General features: G+C 41.9%; 1 long non-coding RNA gene across 1 annotated transcript; it reads left to right on the top strand.

Annotated features, from left to right (window-relative positions):
• The first annotated feature begins 612 nt into the window (after positions 1–612).
• Positions 613–17835, top strand: LOC110343635. The gene is made up of 6 exons (XR_002385932.2): positions 613–1157; positions 4111–4207; positions 12774–12999; positions 13396–13549; positions 15000–15241; positions 16613–17835. It is a non-coding gene; the product is annotated as an uncharacterized LOC110343635 (long non-coding RNA).
• The last annotated feature ends 73 nt before the right edge of the window (positions 17836–17908 follow it).

Genomic DNA, 17908 nt, shown 5'->3' on the forward strand with positions numbered 1-17908 from the left:
AGAAGGCCTTGTGGGAACACCCAGGGCACCCGGGGGCACAGCAGGCACACCCAGAGATGGAGCGGGCAAATGGAAGTCTCTGCCCACACGTTGCGCTCTAGTCTACATTTTGAAGAAGCTGATTGTTAGGAAGAAAACGTCAGGAATCTTGGCGGATTCCACTGCAGGCGAGGGTGACCAAGGCGGGGAACAAACATGCCAGGCAGACAGAGCTTAAGTGAGAAGTTTTATCAGAAAGGGAAGGGCGGGCCGGGGAGAAGCCGGGGTGGGGGTGGGGGTGGGGCAGAAAAGAGGTAAAGAAACAGATATACAGAGACATAGAGGCAGAAAGAGGACAGAGGAGAAGTGGAACGGCAGGAGGGGGAGGGGGGAGAGAGGGCTGGGATCTTTCTTTTTAAAGGGTCCTTTGCACCTGAGTTGACCAGGGTACTGCCTGAGTACATTCTTCGAGGTGACAGGGGCAGGCCAGCATAATGCCTGAATCCTTACACTAATGGCATGTCCAAAGTCATTAGTGCAGCTGTGTGAATGCTTACTCGGGACAGACAGGCCATAAGTGAAGGGGATATGGCTGGGGCTGGGCCTCCAGAGAGAAGTCTGTTAGCTAGTCTAGCCTTTCCTTTCACGACTTGTAGCAGGAGCAAGGAGGCCTAAGTCTAAAGTCACCCATGGTATCACAGAGCTAGCTACTGACCAGGCCACTGTAGTGGCTCTCGGAGCAGCTCACCTTCCTCCCTCACTTCGTAGTACATTTTATTTTAAATCGAGAACTTATCTTCCAGGTTCTAAACTTTTTATGCTATCATACATTTATCATCTTGCTTTTGTTCACTTGGGGAGCAAGAAGGAAGGAGGGAAGAAACTAAATGTTAGCATACATTTCCCTCTGCCTGACTTAGTTAAATACCAAGGAAACACACACCACCTGGATCCCCCTCTCCCCAACCCCTTTTTGTTTGAGAGTTGGGTTGGAAGTAGAGATGTCTGTGTGGTCTGAAGAAAGCAAGGCTGATTGGGAAATCAGTCACTAGAACAGTGCTTGGCGAACCCACCTCCTGTTGCTCAGCGTGACTCATCACCTGTTTTTATAAACAAGGTTTTTATTAGAATACAGCCCCATCCATTCCAACGGCTGCCTTTGTGCTATGAGAGCCGGGGTGAGTAATTGTGACTGAGATCTCATGGCCTCAAAAGACAGTTACTACCTGGTGATTCTACCAAAAACAATGTGCTGACCTCTGGTGCAGAGTTACTCAGCCTGACTTCAGACACATTTCCATGACCACACCTGTTGGCCTTATCTTTGGAATACTGAGGTGTAAAGCTAAGACTCTAGACCCAGAAATACTGAGATGCAAAATCTAGTGTTGTCCTGGCTTTGGGCAAGAATCCAAAACCTTCATATGCTTTACTTTCTTAACTTGCAAAGTGAGAGTAAAGCCATCAGCTCCTCGAAGCAGATGCAAGAGGCAAATGGAATAACCTACTAACGGTAGTTAACCTACTAACGGTAGTTATGGAGGATTGATGTCCGGCAGTGGCTGCATCGGCAGGGAGCCTTTGTTCTGAGACTGTTTTTACTGTCTGTCTTCCCACATCCTCCCCTCCTTCTTTCCGGCTACTGGTCGAACCTCTCTCTACTCTTTCCAGTGTTGATCATAAAGGTTTTCAATTTTTGTCTCTTCCACCTACACAACAACCACCCTTTCTGGATCAGGACCACTCTTCCCACTAGACACGGTCAAGTCTAGTGACAGAGCTGTAGAGACATTCCTGGTAGGAAGTAAGAAGATTAAGCAGGAAATAACTGAGATATAATCGGGGAGAAAGAACTGTTCAGGGCTTTCGGTTCCAACAAGGTAGGTTTTAACGCCATCAATAAGGTGACAGCAGCAGGAGCAAGTGTACTTTGCTGTCTAGAAGAAATACCCCAGGTCAAGGACAACCATACTTGGAATACTGTCTTGCAACAAAAAGTTAACACGTTCATTTTCACCTAAAATTATTTATTTTTCTTTGTTGATGTATGATTATAGAGCAATGTGTTTGCTTTTATGTACTTATATGCCATTCCCACTCATTAAACACCAAAGTTCATTGTCACGATTTCCTCATTCACTCCTTCAGTGTTCCCATGAGCAAGACAGTGTTTTCAGCCTTACACTTCATAGAATGGACCAGAGGCATAGCCTTATTTATTTGTGGGTCAGACGGCTAGTATGTGTTTACCATCCAGAGAAGACACTGAGTAACTGACAAGGCCTTTTTACTGCATCCTGGAATAACACTGGCAGCTAGCCACGGCTGAGCAGATCCCTGGGGTTGCTTCCATGTCCAATCCATAGCGAAGCAGGGCTTGTTGCTCAGGGGCTCCAGGTGAGTGCGAGCAGGTGCCAAGAGAAATTCTTTCAACCATCCACTTGGACAGTTGTAAAATTGATGAAACAGAATAATTTGTGCTTGCTTTACTGAATAATTTACTAAGCAAATCATTCACAAAAGCAGAAAGGGGAAATGGGGATTCGCAGAAGAAATGAATTTGAACCAGGGGAGGATCAATAGGAACTAGAAGAGTCAAAACTTGTGGCTAGGTCATGGAACTTGGTGCTCTCAGAAGGGAGGCAGCTCCCTGCCAGATGCACCTCTGACCCCAGGAAGGTAGGATGTGAGTTCTCCTGACTGCTGCTGTCACTGCAGAGTTCTGCTTGACAGCTATGCCAGCTTTCATGGATTCTGAATTTGTCTTTCTCACTTACCTGCTCTTTGTCAGTGGCTGCTGTCTTAGTTTGGGCTTTATTGCTGTGAAGAGACACCATGACTACGGGAACTCTTACAAAGGAAAACACTAAATTGGCCTGGTTTACAGCTTCAGAGGTTTAGTCCATTGTCACCCCGGCTTGAAGCATGGCAGCATGCAGGCAAACATGGTACTGGAGAGTAGTTGAAAGTTCTGCTTTTGGATCCTCAGGTAGCAGGAAGAAAGAGAGCCACTGGGCCTGACTTGAGCATTTGAAACCTCAAAACCCACCCCCTATGACACGTAACCTCCAACAAGGCCACGCCTGCTAATAGTGCCACTCTCAGTGATCCTGTGGGGGCCAATTTCCCTTCAAACCACCACAGCTACCAAACTCATTCTTTGTCTGGAGTAGAGAGCATACTTTGTTGTTAAGATTCACATTTGCAAAACAGATTCCATTGGATCCTTGTTTGCAAAACATGTGCCTTTGAAAAATGGTGATGTGGGGAACATTGAGCAATTGACAGAGGATTTTGATTATTATCTTGTTTGAGCTGTGTAACTAGTTTTAACATCAGGGCTGCTGTTGAACAGGCCAATAAGAACCAGATCTAGGGGCTAGAGAGATGGCTCCGAAGCCCTCTGCTCTTCCACAGGACCCAGGTTCAATTCCCAGCACCCACACTGAAGTTCATGAATGTCTGGTTCCAGGGGATCTCACAGCCGAGCTTCCTCATGACTGTGGTTCGATAACAGCAATAACTACTAGTTTTGTGTGTCAGTTCACAACTCAGGAAGTTCTGAGACTAGATGCAAATGTTCATAAGGAAACCAGGAAGCCAAGGACTTAGATTCAAAGTCATGAAAACCCACAGTAGCTGTGTTTTGGGAGCTGTACCAGGCAAAGGTGATTATGCCCCTTGTAGCTAACATCCTTGAGGCTGCAGTTAGATTCTTGTCATCAGAAACTGTGGTGCCAGGATACTCTCCCAGCTGGCACACCTGCTCACCAGTACAGAAGGGTCTACATCCTTAAAAGGTCCACTCCCCTTCTAACACCATTTGCATCGTTTCGAGCTTCTCCCAACCCCGCCATGGGCTTTTTATGAGGACTTTGGAAGGAGTTACCCTAAAGCAGATCCAGTCCACCATGAGACAAGTGTAGAAAGGCTCACCTTGCCCCATGAATCTGCCATCTGTGCCTACATAATCTTGAAAACTTGGGAAAAACCCATAATGTAGTACCAAAGGAGATGCTACCATCTCCTTGGGCCATCCATCCTATGCCAGTATTTCTTTGTTTTGATAAATAAACTCTTGCTTGAATGGTCTGTGACTATTCTACTGAATGAATTCTCTCTTTTTTGAAGGCAGGAATAGAGGGGAAACTTCACCTGCCTTGCCGTCCCTGGAGCTGAGACTAAACAGCCTGATTGATGAAGTGCTTCAGACTTGTCATTTCAGCAGGTGAATGGAATTAACCTTCAGTTGGTCTACAAGTTGTAGCAATGTTTTAACATAGTACGTACAATTCCTATGGCCGATTCAGCTAGAGTTCAGCGAGCACCTAGCCTGATTGCACACAAATTGAGACCAACAGCTTTGAGATGGGAGTATTGGCAAGAGGGAGACCAATCATGGGAGGGGTACAAATAACTTGCCAGTGTGCCACTGCACAAACCATGAATCTCTCATTTCACAATGAGACTAATAAACGAATGAACAACTCTGCTTTCTTTTACATGTCCAGAATTCAGCCAATCAAGTTTTGGCAAATGGTTGGAGGTCAGAGCCATTGCTAATCTTTTTTTTCTTTTTGAGAGTGTTCCATGGATCATTGACCCTTATTTCAACCCTTAACCTTCGACGTTTTTGCTCCAAACATGAGAGTTTAGCAAAGAGGAATGGTGCATTATTCGAAATGATTCCCATCTCCCATCTGAGACACCTCGAGAGAAACAGCAGTTCTATGTGTTTGATATGTCCCCCTCCTTCACGCTGTGCAGGTGCTATCTATTAAAACCCTTCAAATTTAGAGAGTTTGGGTCAGAAATAAGACTACCATTTATTTTATTTTAGGATGAAGGATTTTTGGGAGTTATTTTCACAATGGCTTAGATTGTCAAACACTCCATATCTTTGAGGTTGTTGAAATGTTTTAGCATTCTCTGATAGTTGGCAAACAAGGCCCTTCTCCATTGTAACAGAGGGAAAATGCTTGCACAAAGATAAAATAATAGAATAATTTCTTATGTTGTACTAAATTTTTTGAGAGTCATGATTAGAATTGTTTTAATTTATGGATCAACTTATGGAAGACTGATATCTTTGAGTTTATCTTCAGAAAGACAGTAACTAAATATTTTCAGTTTTCTTTCTGGATGTAATGGTGAATTTACAATGTCTGTTTCTCTGTCATTTTTCTCCAGATGTGTGTCATATATTTGTAATTTATCATTTATGTTTGCATTCTATTTTAGTTTCCTTTATAACTGAGTTATTTTGCCAGGGTTATTAAGTAACTATTTTAAAACAAGGAGGATTTTTAAAGCTCTCTGCTACTTACTTCTATATATTGACTAAAATCAGAAAATAATATATGATTGTGTGATGCCTATTCTTTGGAATTTATTATGTCTTCTTTATTTTCTATTTCTGTTTAGCTTGATTTAATTAAAATTAGAATTTATTATTAGATTTTTGCATTTTAGCACTTTCTCATTTTCAAAAGTCTTCAGATGTCCTTTGGTTTTCCAATTTTAGTTCTTTTATTTGAAGCCTCTCTCTCTGTCTCCCTTTCTCAACTAAGTATATATGTTAAAGATTTACTCTTTGAGAGGGAGCAAATGTATTTTCAAAGAATAAACTCTCAGTTAAAAATCAATATGTGCTAGGCAGTGGTGGCACACACTTTTAATCCCAATACTCCAGATGCAGAGGCAAGCAGATCTCTATGAGTTTGAGGCCAATCTGGTCTATAGAGTTAGTTCCAGAATGGCCAAGGCTATACAAGGAAACTCTGTCACAAAAAACTCAATCCCCCCAAATTAATATGTTACTTTTGTGTGTGTTTGAGTGAGTGTATCTGTGTGTCTGCATGCCTGTGTCTGTGTCAGTTAGGTCAACTTGCAGGAGTTGGCTTTCTCCTTCCGAGGGAACAAACTCAGGTCACCAGGCTTGGCAGTAAGAGCCTTTACCCACTGAGTCACTTCTCATGACTATTCTTATTAATTATGGGATTGTTTTATTTCTTAGTTCATTAAAGAAAATTAATTACAGATCTATTTACTTTACTTTCCTTGTGTTTAAATTATTACTGATCTTTCTGGATATGATATTGAATAGATTTTTGTTTGTTTGTTTTAGCCTTACTTATTTTAAAAAGAGTACATTGAAGGTTTTATGTAATTGTTATGATAGAGTGGCTGCCCACTAAACTAGCTAGTAAGTCTCTGCCATTCTCTAATGATTAATTCAGCTAAAATTTTACCCTTCTCAAGAACTTTGATGCAGTTTGATGGCTGGTAGGCTTCAGCATAACTTCTTACCATTCCTTTGTTTAAAAAGGTGTTTTAAAGTATAAAGATTATAAAGATTATGTAAGAACATAAAAGCTTAAGCATAAAATGTTTTAAGGTATAACAAAGTAATTTAAGGTGTACAAATGCAAGTTATTAGATTTCTTTCTCTCTTAACATTAATCAATAAAGTTTTAATAAGCTTCTAATCCAACTCTATACCACCTTACAATAGCTGCAAGCTCAAAATTAAGGTGCTTTTCATTGTGCTAATGATATCTGTCAGTTTTAAGAGTGTTAATGCTTTCAGCCAAATCATTTCTGACATGAATATACTGCCATTTCTACAATGCAAATTTCAGTACAGATCATAAACAATAGAAATGCTAATGTGAATAAAACTATGTTTTCACAAACTCAAAGGATTCTTATAAATTCCATGGAGCCAAGAATTGGAGTCACCCAAGCAGGTCAGATTCACTACAGATAAATATCATTCAACCTTTCCCTGGTTCTGGGACTCCCTCCCCTCATCTTTGGAACCACTCGGAAATACCTCCCCCATCTTACATTCCTTCTCCCATCAAGTACCAGGACTTAAGAATTTTTTTCCTAAATTTAACCTTGTCCTCTGCTCTGCCAATATCTTGCTAGGTCTAAGAGGTGCCAGAGAGTTCCATACAGCCTAGACAGCATTTGAAACAACCAGCTTCCCCAGGATGTAGCAGCACCCTAACTTTCTCAGGTCTCCCAAAGATGGTCGATGCCCCCTAGGTCAGCAGGAAGTAGTCTTGAGAACTTGACATCCTTTTTCCCCAACCTGGCATACCTAACTGCTAACCTTTTTAATAATAAAGGTGGGAATGTAAGGATTCAGGCATTATGTTGGCCTGCCCCTGTCATCTGACAGAATACACTCAGGCAGTACTCTGGTCAGCCCAGGGTTCCTTGAGTAATAGTTTACACAAAGATGCAGAGGACCCCTTAGAAAAAAAGACCCCCATCCACTTACATTCTCTTTCCCACTGTTCCCCGGGGGCAGACAGGACTTTTCCCATCTCCCTCTTCTGTCCTCTCTCTATGTCTCTGTCTGTCTCTTTACCTCTTTTCTCTTTCCTTCCCCCACTTTCCCTTTCTAATAAAAGTTCTCACTTAAGCTCTGTCTGTCTGGCATGTTTGTCCCCTGCCTAGGTCAACCTTGCCTCTCATGCTTTATCATGACAGTAATGACCAACCCTGTCTATGCCCCTTCTTCCTCATACTACAGTCTATTTGTTTTATTTGGTGAGCCACTGAGTTTAACCAGGGCTGTCTGTGTGGCTGTGAATTTTGAATTATCCACGGGGGCCTGGTGGGCTCAGCAGTGGCTATGCAACTAAAGACAATGACTCTCCTTTTCCCAGAATCTATCGGTAGCCAATAGTTCAGTAGTAAGGGGTGGGGTTTTGTGAGCCCTTGTCCCACGCATGGCAACTAATCGTTGACAAGGCAAGGCTCGTGCAGGCCCAGTGCAAGTAACCATGGCTGCTGGGAGTTCAGGATTGCAATGATTGTATGATACTTTGAGTTCGGCATTTTGCAGCTCTTCTTATTTTCCAGCTCCTGCATTCTTTCTACTCTATCCTCTGCAAGTCTCCTGGGTCTTATAGTGGTAGTGTGGTATATGCACAATTTAAAAAATTGTTTGCAGTATATCTTTGTATGATGCACAACAGAAGAGGTTTGCTCAGCTGCCTACTTTCTTTAATGACAGAAGGCAATTTTGATTCTGACTGATTCTCATTTTGGCTTTGTTCCTGCACTGTCTTGCCAATTTGACTGTGTGCAGCAGCCCAAGGTTTACTACCAATTTATCCCTGAAATTTCAAGCACATTGTTTCTGATCTGTTGTAATTATACTGATGAAAAACCAAATGTAGACTTATAAATTTTGAGGAGCTATCCACTAATATTTTTGGAACTCCTGTGCATTTTTTGTAACTCATGCAATTCCAAAGTTGAACAGCTCTGAATTATTTGTAGATTCCATTGTTCAGGGTCCCATTCAATATGATGAACCGTGATTTCCTTTGCATTTCCATGGAGGACAATTCTCCCAATGTAATTTTCTTGTTTCTGTTTCAAACCTCTTACTAGATGGACATTGAGATTCTGCATTCATCCTTCTACCCTTTGTCCAGTGTTTTTGACGTATTAAGTGCATTACAAAAATCACTTGAATTAAAGGCTTAATTCTTGTGGCTTCCATTAGGGACAGCTGATAGGTTATACAGCATATTAGGTATACCGTGAAGACAAAGCTCGATTATGTTAAGTGGAAAAAAAATTAGTAAGTAATGACTTGAGTATAGATGTGTGGCTTGAGAGGCACCATGGAGGCTGGAATAACAGACATGTACTGGGAAGCAGTAGGGCATTTGACTGGAGGCACAGGCACTTGGATTTAGAGGGTTTACACTCAGTGAAGATATTTATGCATCTATAAAGTACAAAGTGAGAAGCCGCATGACATACACCAACCATACAACGATACAGGAAATTTAGTATGATACAGGTGACCTGATGCAGAAGGTAAGGGCTAACCAGAGATCATGTTTTTCACACACACACACACATACACACATACAAGTTATGGTATTCCTAGGCACATGGATGCAGACATGCATATGCCATGACACATGTCTGGAGGGCAGAGGACCGGTCTCAGCAGGAGTCATTTCTCTCCTGCCACTTTGTAGAATCTGACCTAGGAACCGAACTCAGGTCATCAGGCCTAAGCACAAGCACTTCTACTTTCTGAGCCATTTTATTGAAACCAAATTACATTTTTAATTGACAAATGATAATTGCACATATATGGCACGCAACGTTATATCCTAATGTATGTTTTCATTATGGAATAACTAAATCAAGGTAATTAAGAAATCCATTGCCTCATATTAAAGCACTTTGCATTTAAATCAGGAAACATTTGAAACCTATCCTGTTAGTAATTGTGAAATACGAAATCCATTATTATTAATTATAGTCACTATTGTCTTGATGGAAGATCCTCAGGGTATGAACAAGATGCCGTTAATCATAGGAAAGAGGGGATGACTGTGAGAGATGGGAAGAGAGGGAGAAGATGGCAACATTGGCTATGGCTGGAGGGACAGCTGAACAGAAAGAAAAACCCAGAATTTAAGGGAAACAGGCAATCAGAAATGAAGGTTGTATTTTTGCAGAAAGATGATTACGTCTTGTTGTATTGGGGCTTAGTATCCATGGAACGTCCTCCTGGGGAGACACAATAGGGAGTCTCAAATCAGGGTGTGAGAAAGAATAACTCATAGTAATGTAGGAGACACAGGTGGTTTATAAAGTATGTCCCTTCCCTTCGCTGAACCAGGAGGCTTGAAAGCTGTTTGTGAAATCAAGGTAATGTTTCATAAACAAAAATGAACAGAGTATAATTTAGGCCTAAATTGAGGGTTGAATACTTCTGGTACTGTAAAGTTCTGGGAAGGGTGGTTCTTATTTGTTTCTCGGGTTAATGAGGACTTGAGATGTCCTTTAAGAGGTGAGAAGAGTTTAATGTGGATCACCAGCAGGGCAGGGATGACACTGATGGTGTCTTTCAGAAGCAAGAGGCACCTATGAGACATTACATATATGAATAAATGTCCTGATAAAGCAGAGGCAAGGGCTCCCCCCTGTATCTCTGAGTTTCTGTGCCTTGTGTTCCAGCTCCGTGGTTCCTGTCTGTTTTCAACAGTCAGTCTGAAGTAGGTATGTGTCCCTTTAAAACTGTAGTTGGGATTGGAACACTATTTTAAGACATACACAGAATATGGAGTTGGAGTGGCGAGTGCCCCTGCAAACAGGATGAAGCTTAATCCCTTGGAGAGAAATAGGATACTAAATTTCACAGAGATTTTCAGTGACTCTGTTTCCCAGCAAATCCAACCTGAAGCATGCAGCTGTACTTCCTTAAGAATGGCACCAGTAGGCTCAGAGGGGTGGGGGTGGGGACTTTCTACAAAACTAACAACAAACCAGACTGTAATCTCTTTTGGCGTTCTCGCATGAGAAAGTGAAATGCATGCCTGGTGTGAGGAGTTAGAATGGATATGCCAGGAGGTCCACGGAGGACTCTTGGAAAGCCAGCCTTCTGCCAGGGCTCCCCTCAGTGTGGGAAATGTTTGCCTTGACATTCCCAGCGCTCTAGCCCCTGCCCTCTTTGGTGGCCATGTAGGTAGAAATACTAGGCCACTCATTCTGCACATGCAGGCATGTCTCCAAATGTGTGGACAGCTCCTTCCTATCTATCATGACACAGCTCAAGTGTCATGACCTCAAAAAAGAGCCCGGTTCCCTAGCATTGCCAGGTGCTTCCATCTAGGCTCTGGCCAATGCTTGGTTGCTCGGTCCTCTTTGCTGCAGTTAAGACACTTACTTCTCTGGCCATTTCCTGTGGATTTGCCTAAGGAGTATGAATGTCTTGAGCATGTAGAGTGTACTTGTGTCTGGATCCCCTACTCTAAGGACCAGCCTCCTGGTCCACTATTGCTGTGTTGATGAGTGGATGGATGGACAGCATGATCCCCTGGGTTCCGATGCATCTGGTGCCAATCTTTTGTTTGCCAGCATCACAGAGTGCTACAGATGGTATGTCTTGACTCAAAGCATCAAAGCTGCTCTTTCTCTTGTCCAGGAGAGAGTGGGAGGGGCATAAATACAGGCTTTGTGGGTAGTCGACACCAGTAGTTCTCACATCAGAAGGATGCAATGTGTATGCTCCACTGGACCCCAAAAGCGGAAGTGAACTCTTCATTTGAACCACCTCTCTACTGCTCACCCCATGAGAGCCTGAGACAATCCCCTGCCCAGACTGAGGCAGCCTGCTCCCTGGCAGACATTTTCCTTTCTTTTTTCCTTGAAACAAATACCATGTGAAACCGTGAGATGCTATTGGTTCCACTCCTATTAAGGGCTTGGCACTCTAGCAGTGTCTTCGCATGTAAATTATCCCATTGCTGCTGGCTTTTGCTGTCCTTGAGAAATCCCCATTTTGCATTCCTGGGAATGGAGATTTGTGAAATGGAAATGGGGAAGCCTGTGAAAATGTCAGCTGTGTCCCTGAGACAAATGGTGGAACAAATTGCTCTCTGTGGGGTGCCATCCAGAAAAAAACAGAACACAGGGTGGTTATTATATCAGGAGTCACATCGCAATGGAGACTTTTCTGACACACAGAGAGACTGCTTTGAAGCAATCTAGAGGGACATAGACATACAATTTTGTGTTTTGGGAAAGTGGTAGAAAGGGTTCAGAAATTGAAGCTGTTGAGCTGAAATAAAAGAATTTCCACAAAGAGAAAAGGATTTCCTTACAACAACAGAAATATAGGAGATTGTTGAATGGTCTGACTTTGGTCAAGAGATAGAGTTTGCATGCTGATTTGAAAGTCTTGGATTGTCTTCAGTCTGAGATTTTTGAACAGTTTTTTCTTTAATTCATGAAATAACTGTGTTTTATGCTGTAGCACTAACCTTGGCAAGTGGACAATGTGTTGTTTGCTCTTTGTGGTGCAGCACTACAATAAGATGCTGCATGAGAAGATCTGAGTGTCATCTATAAGAATGAAAACAAGGGTGGTGACAATGGTGATGATGATGATTTATCAGCAGAAACTCTGACCCAGATTTATTTTCCTTGGTCAGTCCAAGCTGGGGTGGGGGGAGGGGAGAGGGATGAAGTTCTGTGGCCATATAAATCATAGCCAATCAGTCCTTCAAGTGCCAGGAAAAGAGACCCAGGTGTGGAGTTCCATTTGGGGCTCACACCCTGGAGCAGCTCCAGAGGCTTGAATGCTGAGGCAGGCAGGGACACATCTTTTGACCTGCAAGAGCCCTGGGAGAAGTTGTTCCTGCCATCCTTTATCAGGGTCTGGAATTGGGCACTCAAGGCCAAAGGAAGGTATGGCTTGTATGGAGGCTTGCATGGGTCACACTGAGCAAATAGGCACATGACTCTGATCCTATATATCATACCCACATGTTTTCACATCATACCCGTGCCTCATGTATACATGTAGCCCACACACACACACACACTCACACTCACACACACACACACACACCCCTGTGTGAACAGGCATGCACTCACATCTACACCTTTACATGCTTCCCCTGTTCTGTAGTTTACATTTAGACCCACACAGGTTTGCTTTCTCTGATGGCTCCCCATGCCCATTACCCTCATTGCCCACACACATTCCAAATGCCCTGAGCTATGCCGTTCTACATGACCTCCCTCACTTTATACACATAGTATACACAGACTCATGCAGATAAACTTACATGCATTGTGGTATATGTTTATTCACATGTGCCAGTGGGAGATCAGAGAGGAAAGTGTGTGTATATATCTATAAATACACATATATAATGTGTACATATATATAAAATGTAATATGCTTCTCTCACCTATTTCCTGATTATTTATAGAACAACTCTTTTAATTTTTTTCAGTTTTTATACACATCACTGACTCTGCCTGACGTTTGAGTGTATGGCCCAAATTAGTATCCTGATGAACTCAAATGAAGAAAAAAATCTTTAAAAATCTGTTTGTAGATGTTTCCATGTTTATGCAGCTGCTTCATGACAAAATCATCCAACCATCATAGAGTCATGTGCATTGAGATGAGACTAATTTGTTTGGATGTTCAAGCAGATGAGGGAGTGAGTTACTACGGTAAGTAGTACCTTGTAGCCTGCTCATCAAAATTCTCTTCTGTTAGATGGAAAAGCTAGGGCCACCCAGAGCATGCTGAGATTCATAGACTGTGGTAAAAAGGGAATTGGTATTTGCACAGGGAGCCTGTTTCTTCATCTTCTTTTAGAAGAAGGAAAAAGATTGGGTCAGATATACTGACAGCATCCTGCAAAGCAGAAAAGACCACATTAGCTTCGCAATTTCTTTTTAGCAGCTCAGCATGAGGGCATGGCATTTTTGAGCCTGGTGGAACCCCCTCTATCATATAAAGGATTTCTCTGATTTCTGCACAGCTCTGAAAAGCTTAGCTGCTTGCTTTTGTATTGCTCTTCTGAAGCCCTCTAACAGAGCAAACAGAAATCTCTTTTCTCACAGTTCTACATGGGAGAGCTGAAACCTGCATTGATTGTAGTGGATATCTGTGGAACCGTGATGGATTTCACTCATGATGGAACTTTCACCTCTAGAAGATGGAACAAAAGTCCTAGAAGCAATGCCCCTTGAAAGGAAATTCTATGTGTCCCCCCAGGTAAATTGCTGCTCTGTGATTTCACACCTACAGATAGATCCCTCGTGTGAGGGGTTCAGCATTCACACACGTAAGGGCATCAGAGGTTTGGAGCATGCAAAAGGAGATACTTTTACAGGTGAAGCTCAAACCAGTGTAGGCACCCAAAGCACACAGTTCTGGCTCTCTCTGTCCTCTTCTGTGTGTATTTCTCTCTCTTTATCTCTGTTTCTGTCTCTCTCTGTGTATACTTTTCACTGTAGTTTCCATTAAGCTCCGGAGGCTAGGGGATAAAAATCTAAGAGTAGTTGTACCTAGAGAAAAGATGCTTCCTTAATGTCATAAAAGCCTCAGGTAAAGCCCTAGGACTGAGCCACACAGATGATATTTGGACTTCACTGGACTGATAATCAAATAGTTGTAAATAGGCTAAAAGAATGAGCTGATTGTAATCTGTGAACAACTTTACAATTGTTAATTATTCTCAATCAGTTAATAATTCTTCTTGAAATATATAATGTCATAGTATGAAATTGTATAAATTACATAGTATTATTTCTTGGATACTTAATTAATTTGATATCTTTAGGAATAATTTTCTCCTCAAAATATCTCTAGGAAGAAACCAAGTAGCTGATTAAGAAATCACTAATTTCTTGTTTGAATAATTTTACTCCCCAGATTTTTCAGTCCAGAAAAAGGGAGCAAATATCACATAGAGTGAATGAAATAAGATATGGATATGGATATGGATATGGGAAGAGATATGGGAAGAGCTCTGGAATTGGAAGGGGCTTCAAGTTGGGAGCTTTAGTCACTTGAAGACACTTAATTCTCACTGCCATCTTGTGAAGCATCTTAACCAGAAACCCTCAAAGCTCCATTTGTTTTTTGTCGTTTTTTTTTCTGAGACAAAGTTTCCCTCAGTAACAGCCCTGGCTGTGCTGAAACTCCCTCTGTAGACCAGGATGGCCCCAAATTCACAGACATCCACCTTCCTCTGCCTCCCGAGTGCTGGGATCAAAGGCGTGCACCACCACTGCCTGGCAAAGCTCCCTTCTTTAATATCCAGAAATGCCTCAGCCTTGCTCATCTGTGTGGGCATTCCAAGACTCTCCTCTGTGTCTCCATGGACCTGGATTGTGCATTTGGGTGGTGGGAGCATCGTTTATGGTACAGTTGTGCCTTCCAGCTCAATCTGTCTAGCTCTGGTATTATTATTATTATTTTTTTTACGAGACAGGATTTCTCTGTATTGTTTTGGAGGCTGTCCTGGAACTAGCTCTTGTAGACCAGGCTGGTCTTGAACTCACAGAGATCTGCCTGCCTCTGCCTCCCAAGTGCTGGGATTAAAGGCGTGTGCTACCAACGCCTGGCTTGTGTTACCTATTTTTATATTCATTTAATTCTGCCTTTCCTTTCCTGTCTCTTTCTCACTCTGTTTTTTCTCTCTTCTCTTTTAAATCTACAGGGGCTGTCTGTCATCTTTTGTTACTTCAGGTCCAATCTGTGGAGTCACTATGTACCTCCTTGTAATATCCCACCACGTCACTAACACCAATGGCAAGCATTTCATTGCAAGAGAGAGTTTTGTGTGAATAAGGGCAAACAAAGAATGGAATCCCTGAAAATTGAACATCAGATCCAACTGGGAACTTCTCAGTGGACAGCACCCCTTCAGTAGCTCCTTCCTGGTGGCTATGTCTAGCTAAGGTAAGCTTTCCCTGAAGGAAGAACATCCCTTCACCAGGAACATATAGTTGACTTGATTTGACCAAATTTCTGAAGCCCCCTCACTTTGGCTGACCATTTCTGAGTGTTCCTGTGTAGGACTTACATTATTAACCTTTCCACAGAAGGGTGCCCCTGTCTTCCATACCTCACGTGCACATGCACTCACCGATCTTTCCTCCTTTCTTTTGTTTGTGTCTGGACCCCCTCCTTCCTATTCTAGGATTAGCACAGTAACTCAGGCTTTCTTACACTTATTGAGCATAGAAAGCTGCTTTCATTATGATTCATTATGGAGGTGAGCATAGGCCCTGCCCCAATGGCATCATCTTTCTCTTCTCCCAAAAGACTCATGGAGACCAAACTGCATCATTTTTCCAACCACCTTGGAGAGTTTGTTCTACCAGGCACACAAAGTAGAGATGATGATAGTTAGGTTTTTGTAATTAAATAGCCTTGCACTCCTTGTTGTTGTTTTTCCTGTACATAAACAGTGCATTCTAGAAAACATGGATGTTCAATGAATTTAAATAGCCTTTCCAGTTAATCATGATACTAATTGCTAAGAAAGTATAGAAATGGAATTGAACTGGAGGGTATTAGTGGACTCCAAGTCCTGTTATTTACCTATTTTCTGCATGGTCTGTAGGAAAAGACCAGCTGATAAGGTGAGATGGAGTTCATCATGCTTTGGGAAGAAAAGAGTGTTATTGTTATTGTTGTATACCTGCCCTTGGCAGATGGACACTTCAGGGACATCGGGGACAGGCTTAAGGATCTGTCTGCTTTAACTCTGCAAAATATCAGCCACCTCTGACACTGCTCATCCACAGACTGAAGCCCTCCCTGGGTTTGTAATACATTGGGAAAGAGCAGTGATATTCTGGGGGCCAATTATGAGTCAGCAACATGCCTTAAATCTTAGTGGCCTGGTGACATTCATGGTCAAACACTGTCACATGGAAACACTCATTTCAATAGGGAACTAACTGCAAGGAAACGTGTCTGCAGAATGAGGCACTGAAACAGGCTTGCGGAGGGAACGAGAGCGAGTGAGAAAGACACAGAAAGCAGAGGCTGTTTCTCGTATTCTAAGACTCTGATATTTGGTGCCGGTAGTTAAAGAAAAGAGAAAGAGAATATGGCTAAAGAACTTGGGACATACATTGAAAGCTTTTGAGCTGGGATGAAATTCCAGCTGCATTTATTGAAAGATTTTCTAGAAACCCACAAGGACTCTGTGGAGATCATTTAATTTAGTTTCTTCTCCAATGGCCTCTCATCTCATCCGTCTCTGATTAGTAGATTTCTTGAGCTGCAGAACCAATTTCTTTCCTTTGATCTGATACACAGGGGTGATACTTTTAGAAGGATGGAGCAAAGATGGGTGATTCCTCTTGTGAGGGATGCTGCAAAGAACTCAATAAAGCAAACTTCATTATCAGTGTCTGATGCCAGAGAATGTGATGCCACCAGGAGACGTCCACTTTTATGACTCTAACATAAAGCGTTTATTTTACATAGATAATTTTGTACCTTTAAATTTTAAATTCCTTTTTATCCTCCTCCTGAAACTGTAATGTATTTGGTGATTTTATTGTATTTAAAATTTTCTATTGATATCATACCTTTGGTATGGGTGTCAATGCATAGCAGCAATTATCCATAACAAAAAGAGAAAGGCTGGGTTGTTGAATTGGGACTGCAGCATGATTTAATTGATCTGTTTAACTATTTAACAGTATAAATCTTTTTTAATTAAAAATTTTAATTTTAGACTGATAGTAATATTTGTATTTTTAAATGGAGTATAGCAATACAACTCAGCAGAGGTGTATAATGTGTGATGATCAAACCAAGGTAGTGACTATTTCTGCCTCCTGAAATATTGTCATTACTGTGTGTTGGAAATCCTCAACTGACTCTATTCTAATTAATGTAAAAGGCACAATAAATTGCTGTATAGTGCAGTTCCTTCACCATGCAACAGAACATTAGACTTCTCTGCTGTAACTTTGGTACCCATCATGCGTCCTCTATTTTCCATCCACCGCAACATTAGTAGTTTTCAGTGAGCTATTTTATGATCTCTATTATACTTGGGGGAATTGAGCTGGAACCGACCTGGAAGCCTCCTCCCTGAGGACTAGCCTTCATAGTGTGATATGAGAAAGTGCCGTGCAAGCTATCTATTATACTTGGGGGAATTGAGCTGGACGACCTGGAAGCCTCCTCCCTGAGGACTAGCCTCCATGGTGTGATATGAGAAGGTGCCATGCAAGCTATCTAAAGAGAAAAACAATAATTCTACCAAGCTGTAAAACCCATGGACTACAACAATGACCCATGAAGACATCTCCAAATATGCAGTAGTGACACTTATATCTTGGAATTTGCCAACAGCTAATTGGACTTTGGAGCCACTTAAGGAGGAAAATCATGTCTGCTACTGTAAACCTAGCCAACTGTCTGTGGCTAATGATGTCATGGACCCTACAGGAGAACCTACTACTGTCACTTCTCTAGATCAGTATAATTTCTAGCTGAATTATACATTCTTCATCATCATGCACACAGATAAGTGTAACTCTCCTTTCTTTTTTTCTCAATGTATTTTTTATTTAAATTAGAAACATGCATGCTTCACAT

This window comes from Mesocricetus auratus, unplaced genomic scaffold (assembly GCF_017639785.1).
Source record: "Mesocricetus auratus isolate SY011 unplaced genomic scaffold, BCM_Maur_2.0 Super-Scaffold_4256, whole genome shotgun sequence".
In the NCBI taxonomy this organism is placed as follows: domain Eukaryota; kingdom Metazoa; phylum Chordata; class Mammalia; order Rodentia; family Cricetidae; genus Mesocricetus; species Mesocricetus auratus.